Genomic DNA, 9,172 nt, shown 5'->3' on the forward strand with positions numbered 1-9,172 from the left:
ATATAGTCCGATGTGAGTTTTCTAGTTATGGAACAAGTCATGGAATACAGATACCAAGTGGATTGTCAATGAATAAGGTAACTATAAATACTAGTAGTACTACATATTTTGACGCTCTACACTTAAATCGATAGAATTTTCACACGTTTCAAAATGTTGAAAAAGTATGAATATTCCAAGTCCTGCAACAATTTGTTAATAAAATTAATATGTTATTGCCACTTTCATTCAGATACAAATCTATTTCCTTTTTGTGTGTTAATCAAAAAACACCATCTGCTTGATACAGGAACACATGTTATCTCTTCGATTAATATAATGCCTAATTTACATGTTTTCCAAGTGGTTCACAATTTTTTTCTTAAATGTTTAAAGGAATTAAAGGAATCACAACTAGGTTTCAGAGTGATCTAAAAAATACCTATTCCATGGGTGGTGGGAATTAGAGGTGGATACTAAATTCAAAGATCACATACAATATAACTCTCTTTCCTCTTGCAAAAGTATAAAACATTTGACTTTTTTACACTTTACACAAGTATTCTTCATCTAAACTTAAGTTAAACTGAAATAACTGATCTTAGTTTGTTTCATTAAAATGAATAGCCAAGATAGATACAATCATCTAGTTTGAAGGATGGACAACACATACTTTCTGAAAACAAAAATACCCTGAAACAGAATTCCTCAAGGTGCTTGATTTCTTATTTGAGAAGTATATGTATGAAGGACATGTTTTTCTACAAACAATATACATTCCTATTGGAACTAACTGTGCTACTCTTCTTGCTAACTTGTTCCTGTACTCGTATGAGGCTGACTTCATACAGAGATTCTTGGGAATAATTCAGAGTTTGGTCATTATTTATCGATCAAGAAATAAAATATACAATACATTCATTTAAGTCCCTCAATTTATTGACTTGCATCTAGAAATGATGGTCGGTTGAGGACAAAACTGTTTACCAAGAGATGATTTTAGCCTTCTGATTATTAACCCTCAATTTTTATTTAGAACAATGCTGTAGACAAAATCGTTATGGAAATATAAAAAAAATATAAAATATAAGTCCTTACTAAAGGATTCTTTGTCTTCTACATCAATTGTTGGAGCCGTCCTTACATTTTTAGCATTTGACAAGCACATGTCTTGTTCGACCTGACAACAGAGTCGTAACTATATCCCTTCTTACCAAGTCTATTTAAAGGTTTTGTGAGCTTCTGAGGTGTATACTGACATGTTTGTAGTAAAGAATATTTCCATAACACATTGGAGCCGTCTTTACTTTTTTAGTATTTTACTAGCACATGTCTTGTTCAAAAGTTATTTATATACTTGAAAGGCATACCACATACGACACAAAGGGTTTTTTTCCGTTACAAATACTTTACTACTACACAGTCTAACCTGTTCTTCAAATCGTCATATAATTACTCGCAAAGATGTTATACTTAAGAACTGAGCGTATACATATAATTTCTCTAATTCTATGGAAATTTATCCCTTTCCGAACCCATTGTATAAAAAAAATTAATCAACGTGTGGTTGCTGGTGATCTCAAAAGATTATTGGATGATTTTAAGGATCATGACCTTTTTAGCTTACTGTAAGAAACAAAATATGATAACAGATGTTAATGAAATTGACAACTTCGTGCAATGTGAAAGGCACTCGAAGGGGATTTTCGGTTAACAAAAAAAGAAAATGTCTTTTTAATCATTAGAGAAACAGATTCTTAAATAGTTACTCGTGGATTTTCGGATTTATTCAATCTCGATAGTTAAATTATAAATTATAAAGTCCTCTCCGAGGCGGCTCGGACTTTGAAATTGATAATTTAACTATCTCGATTGGATAAATCCGATAATCCACTGGTATCAATGTAAGAATCTATATATATATATAGGCGCAATTACTTCATATTAAGTAAGCCACCTTAAAAAAAAACAATAAAAACAACAACAACCAACACAGTCATGTAGAGGTTAAAACTTTAAGCTATTTAAGATAAAATATACAAACAAGTCTGTTCAATCATGAATTTCATGACAACTACTGAGACAATTATCGTAGGTGCTTCTGAGGTGAATACTTAGTACTGACATTTTTGTGCTTTATAAAGAATTTTTCCATAAAACAATGAATGTGAAATACCTGAACGTATAGGCAGTCTGCATGTTGAGCTATATTTACGAATGATGTCCTTATATTGATGATAAAATTAAGTAAATGTTTTGACTAGTTTGTGATATCGAAAACCGTGGTGTAATAATTTGTCAGTAATACATACATTTTTCTCATTAAAATCTAAAAGATTGTTACATACACGAGCTCATCTTCTATCATGAATTTTAATATTAAACTTTCCGTTAATGATATAGATGAGGGTAGTGGTCATTGTTAGTATTAGCTTTATTTAAAGTAAGTTCAACAGGATTAATTTCTTTAGTATATGTAGCATATTAATCTATTGCAATAAAAATTCATAATTTCAAATAAAATTTGTAGATTTAGCTAACTAAGTCCTTATATTTGTATAAAATAACATTCGTTTATAGTGGAACATTGTTTTAACAATGAATTAGCTGCAATCAAAATTTGCTTGCTAGTCCCTCTCTGTAATCACAAATAGATAACTCTGGCTCATTTCCCAATCAAAGTATCATGAAGGGAAGTAATTTCATGCGATATTTATTCATAGTCTATTTCAAAAATGATAAAAAGTTCTTTATATTGGTATGTAAAAATTTTAAACGTTTCAAATTTATGAAATTATATTCGTACATCAATTGTTTTGATACATCAATAACAAAACCTGAAATATAATGCATTGATTCATTTTGTAATTATTCAAAATTATATCAGAAACCTAAAAATAATTATAAAAAAAAATGAACCTGTTAAGGGGAGACAATTCTCGTATAACTTTTTCGAATTGGCACATAATACCACGGAATGTCATTCATCATACAAATGGCACATCCATATAATTAATTAACTGCGCAATCGCGCTCCACCTTCAATGATGATTCTGAATTATAAATATAACCAAAAGTTGTTAATCTATAGATAGTGAAGACTAATGAAAGCTAACCCACTGTACAAATATTTTTTTGCACTTTTTTAAAACTTCCTCGGTAAAAATTCTATAGCCACTTGACTTTCATAGCTCAAAATTAACGTTTTTACAGAATATTTGAATAAAGTAGTTACAGATTATTCGCTTCTCAAAGTGTAAGACGCAATAAAAATCGTATGCTTGCACAATCTTACCGAAATACGGATTTAATTAAGTCCTAAACATTTTGACATTTCTTCGTATATTTTGATCGAAAACCGGTTTAAACAAATCACACGTACGTGTTAAGATCCGACTAAATACCTATTTCCCGATATGGTCAGGTAAAATTGCTAGTATATGTACTGAAGTCGTCATTATTGAGATCCAAAATATCATCCAAATATCTAAAAGTATTATTAAATTTGTGTATCAGATGTTGTTTCGATGGGTCTTTGCTGATCTTTGTCATAAGTTTTAACTCCTAGCAATACAAAAATAGGTCCACAATAAGTGGTGCACAGTTAGTCCCCATATGTACGCCTTTTTAAAACTTTTATTTTCGTATCTTAAATGTAACGCTCCTGTAAAATGCACTCCAGGGCCCACAAAAAGTAATGCTTTCTAAAATATGATTTTAGATAAAGGTGGTGTGTATGGCACAACGTACATTTGTATACTGTCGAATAGTTTGTATTCAAAAAATTTGTATAATGTGGTTCCAATTTTTAATACCTGACAAACTACAACATATGAAGTCTCATCATAACACTAGAACTAAATTGAACCTTTTATTCATTTTACCAGGCTGACTGTATCATTACATTTGATGTATCAGTAATTGAATATAAAGTTGGAGACACAGGACTTATTTTGGTAGATGTAATGGATTTTAACAAGCATGATGTAGTACTCGTATCAGGAAATCACACAGAAATATTTTCCACTGGGAATAGTGCCACAAGTAGATCTCTTAGTGCAGTTCCATTACAGGCAAGTTGTATTATTCTCTTATTTAAGGTAGCACAATACAAAGATTTTATAACTCCAACTCCCAAGTTTTAAAATGCTGTAACTTTCTTAATAATGCTTGAAAGTTTATAAAAACGGTAGTTTTGGATAGCTAACAGATTACTCTTTCAAATAAATGCAATGTTAGTATTATGCAACAATTATGTCACCAATTATAATGTTAACTGTGTCTAAAATACTTTTCACCAAATTTCCACTTTCAAATGAAGTTAGCTTCTGCATAGGTATCCCAAGAGGGTTGATTTAATTATATGTTGTTCCTATGGCCATTATCTACAAAAGGGGGTCTCAGATTTCAGATGGAATGTAGAGAACAAATTTTATACCTAATCAAAAATTATTTTCTTTTATGTGGTTAGGATGTTTACACTAATTAGAGATTTATGAGATAATGGAATACCATAGAGACAATCTGAGACACCCTATTGAAGTCCATGATGTGTTGATTAAGATTACGTTAAAAATTTCTGTATAGTTAAAGAGATGATAGAGCTAAATTCATTCAAGTGAACTTACCCAGATTTTGCCACTAATTACATAATGATTGATTACATAATGATTGCATAATAAAAATATTGCATTCATTTAAAATATTAATCTTTTATCTATCTATGTATACATCTTTTATCATTTTCTATGCATCCATAAGCAAGTTACAACATTTCAAAGGTTAGTGATTGGAAGTCAAAAAATCTTTGTAGTGTGCTACCTTAATGCGTTTATTAACCGAACAGGTTTAAATTATGTCAGCTTAACCCAAACTTAAATTCGTGACATCTCCTTCATTTTGTAAGTGTTGTTTCTAACCTACTTTTAAAAGACATTTGCAATGACTTGAACGTTGCTGTTGCGCTCTTCATATTAGAGTTCATTCTAAATTATAAATCGGGTGCAATTTGTTTCATCAAATTTAAATGTTCAACTGGTCAGGTATTTTTAAAAGGTTACAACAAAAATTCAACAGAACATCTATATAAACTTTCAGGCATATTTTGATTTGAAACAATTTTGACAGTTTTACGTAGAAGTTAATATTTACATTTATATAAATGTTTAGGCATATTAAATTTTGAAAATTTTGAAACTTGTTTAACAGTTTTACTTTGAAGTTGTGGATCATTTGAATGAACCAGAATTTATAGATCCAACCCCACCAAATCAACAACATTATGAAATTTACAGCGGAGCAGCATTTACAGTGAATATTTTTGCCACACCAACAGATAATAGCAGGTAAAAATTTCATATCGTCTAAATTTTCTTATAAAGGAGGAGTATGTTATAGCTAGATTATGATTGGAAAGTAAGATCATTGAACACATGTTTCTATTCACAGATTATTGTATGCCCCTGCCGTAGACAATAATGACATTAAGGGTTACTCTTGACCGTCCTGTCGTCCGTTCATCTTTCCAATTTTCATGTTTGCAATCTTACTTTTCCTTTTCCAAATGTTATGAAATTCATATAAAATTATAAGAACCAAAACCTCGCAGACAGATTTGGACAGTGGGTCATTTACCATTCAAAAGCTATGCAATTTTTTAACTTAAATAATTGCAAAGGTTTTGCGAGGGCATTCTTCTTTTATTTTTTTATAAAGAGAGAATTGTTTTGTATTTAGAAATAAAGAAGAAGCACATATAATGTTTTATTCCAAACTCACTTGCAACAAAGAAATCAGCAAAATGCATTGGAAAGTTTATAAAGTTGCTGAAAATGTGGGTAGACCACAAACTTAACGTATACTTGATTATAATTTGTGGTTGGTTTGCAACACTTGATGTTAATAAATGATCGGTATGACACATTATCCGATTGAAGATACTACTGGTAATTATAGGTTTTATAACGAGTAATAATTGGATATCGCTTGATATTGATTTCAATATAATTTTAAAACGAGTCTTCGTCGATTTTAATATTACTATTCAACTAGAAATGAGAATTTATATCAAACATTATCAAAAGTTTTTAAACCAATTTTTATCATGGTCAACATTCTTGTTGTGTTAAATTAAAAAATCTGCGTAATCGCTGATCTAATCTTTTGCACATAATGCGTGCAGTTAGATGGATAAGTGATATATATCTGTTCATTTATAAGATATAGACAAAAGGCTACAACCATAAGAGAACCTAATTTGGCATCAATTTCTACGTGTGATTTACAGATAGAGATATTTGCTGTGGTTGTCGTTTGTTTATGTGTTACATACGTGTTTTTCGTTCATTTTTTTTTACATAAATAAGGCCGTTAGTTTTCTCGTTTGAATTTTTTACATTGTCTTATCGGGGCCTTTTATAGCTGACTATGCGGTATGGGCTTTGCTCATTGTTGAATGCCGTACGGTGACCTATAGTTGTTAATGTTTGTGTCATTTTGGTTTTTTGTGGATAGTTGTCTCATTGGCAATCATACCGCATCTTCTTTTTTTATATATTATGTATATTTGTGTTTTAATGTCATGTGTACATGAAATGCTTGCTGTGTGTATTAACATTTTAGATGTATACATTTTTCAGCACTACAGTGATTGACCAGTTTTTATTAACAAGACGTGATGGAATACATGTTAATAAAAGTCATGTGTCCACAAAACCAGACTTAGGTCCAAGAGTACAGTCCATAACCCTGAAATGGACACCTGAACGAAATGAAGCCGGAAAACATCTCGTGTGTTCATTTGTTATAGATACACTAGGGTATGAATAAATCGAATAGAATATCTAAGACTTAAAGCAATCGAACGGGTTTTTTTTTTGTTTACCTGGGTGAGAGGGCTTTTATATGAACTTAACCGTTTAAATAAAAAAAAAGTCATCTTCCAAACTTATGTTCAGATAGGCTGGGCTTCAGCTTGTATACATTATACTTACATGATATTGGATGTTAAATACAATGATTACAAAATGAAACCCCACATTTCTATTGATTGCAGATATCAATCTTAATTACAATGCTTGAGCAAACATTTATACAAAACACAAGCAAGCCCACCAAAACTTTAAACTAAAGGCATTAGAAAAAATAGCGCTAAGATTAACTTTACATTTATAATTGTCTATAAATGTGTATGGCATTTTGGTTATGATGATATTTGTGTATGATTGAATGATAGACGAAAGATACCAAAGGGACAGTCAAACTCATAAATCTAAAACAAACTGACAACGCCATAGCTAAAAATGAAAAAGACAAACAGAAAAACAATAGTACACATGGCACAACATAGAAAACTAAAGAATAAACAACACGAACCCCATCAAAACCTAGGGGTGATCTCAGGTGCTCCGGAAGGGTAAGTAGATCCTACTCTACATGTGGCACCCGTCGTGTTGCTTATGTGATTACAAATCCGGTAAATAGTCTAATTCGGTAGGTCATATTCATGAAAGGGAAGGGGATTGTAGTTACGACGTAAGAAACATATCCGATATCATTTGTGAAACGGTTATTCCATAACGGTCAACCAACTCGTGATGGCGACCGTAAAATTTACAAAGGGATGATTTCAACTTCACCATTTGGAACACTTGGTTTAATAGCTTCCTTGTGAGCAGTAACACTCTATCAAGAAAATCATGATAGGAAATGCAAGCACGGGAATATCGTATCAATTGGGAGATATATACCCCGTATGCAGGTGCTGCTGAAATGTTGCTACTTAGAAATGGAAAGTTCACAATTGAAAAGCTGAAATCATCTCTTTTGTCGTAAAGTTTTGTTTTCAACTGACCCTCATTGTCAATTTCTAGATGTAAGTCAAGATATGAAGCCGACTTAACTGTATTTGTAGTATCCTTTATCTCCAATTCGATGGGATAGATGCGTTCCACATAGTCACCAAATTTGGAATTGTTTAGTGAAAGAACGTCATCTATATAGCGGAAACGTTTGGTCAAATACAGCTTAGGTTATGTATTCATAAGGTAGAATGCGTTTGAAATATTCGAAATACAAGAAGTTGTGTATGTCTTCAGCTTCATAATAAATAAGAAATTTCCTTTCATACTCTTGATGATGTACTTAACAGCCTGCACATCTTCTTCTGACAAACAAATTCTACATTGACATGTTAACATGAAAAACACTAAATATATCCTTATGGTATCCATCGCACCTCAGCATGACAACCAACGCACTACAACATAGACATCAATAAGATCGCATCACAATGTCACCATTGGTATCTTTTTTTAGTGTGATCAAATACACTGTTCAGCGTCAACGGTACGGAGTGCCAAAATTGTTTAAAGTCCCACATATACACTAGATTAATCAAGGATTGTTTAGCACAAATTGATTAGAAATTAATAACCCGAATAGTACTGTGGATAGTAATTAAAGATATAATCACACAGAGTGATTTTACCACAGAACACAACCAAAATTAGTATCTAATTGTGGTGAGATCTGCAGCAGAATACTGAATTAACAAAATATGAGTTCATGAAGCAAATCCTCAATTCAGTTCAATTCAACTTATCTAATATTGCCACAAAAAGTCAAAAAATATCAATTTGACATGTAATAATGTAAATTATTTGCTTATGAATAGTTTAAGTATTATTTATGTATTAACTTTTTATTTTGTAGTAATGACTCGCCGCTACGATGTTTCAACATCATTGTAAAAGGTAATTTATTAAGATGTACTAGTAATCATTTGTGATAAGGTCGGTTTATGGCAAACCACAAATGGTAGACCAATGATATTCTGTAAGATTTGTATTATCACTGACACATCTCATTTTCATGTAGATTAGTTAGTTTAAACATATTTATTTTTAATGGATTGGGCAATTTATAATAATTTCTTTCCATTTTGCGGGTGCGAGTGCTGCCTTGTAGCGGCATTATCCTGTTCTTTTTCGAAATCTATAAGGATGTCTCTTTTACGTACAAGAGATGTGACTCTCTCTTAACACGGATCAGCCGTTTAGTGCCCCTTTCGGACTTTCATCGTTTCCTCAAGACCATACACGCAAATGGTGTCAATGGAGAGCCGAATGTTCAGTTCCTAAAAATTTCATCCTAGAACGGGATTCGAACCAGAAACCTTTGTGTTGGTAGTCCG

The 9,172-nt window shown here is 31.6% G+C and overlaps 1 long non-coding RNA gene across 1 annotated transcript; it reads left to right on the forward strand.

Annotated features, from left to right (window-relative positions):
• The first annotated feature begins 5,183 nt into the window (after positions 1 to 5,183).
• Positions 5,184 to 8,735, forward strand: LOC139514982 (uncharacterized). Its single transcript, XR_011662784.1, has 3 exons — positions 5,184 to 5,324; positions 6,618 to 6,797; positions 8,692 to 8,735. It is a non-coding gene; the product is annotated as an uncharacterized lncRNA (long non-coding RNA).
• Positions 8,736 to 9,172: the final 437 nt, after the last annotated feature.

The sequence above is a fragment of the Mytilus edulis genome, chromosome 3 (assembly GCF_963676685.1).
Source record: "Mytilus edulis chromosome 3, xbMytEdul2.2, whole genome shotgun sequence".
Lineage (NCBI taxonomy): Eukaryota > Metazoa > Mollusca > Bivalvia > Mytilida > Mytilidae > Mytilus > Mytilus edulis.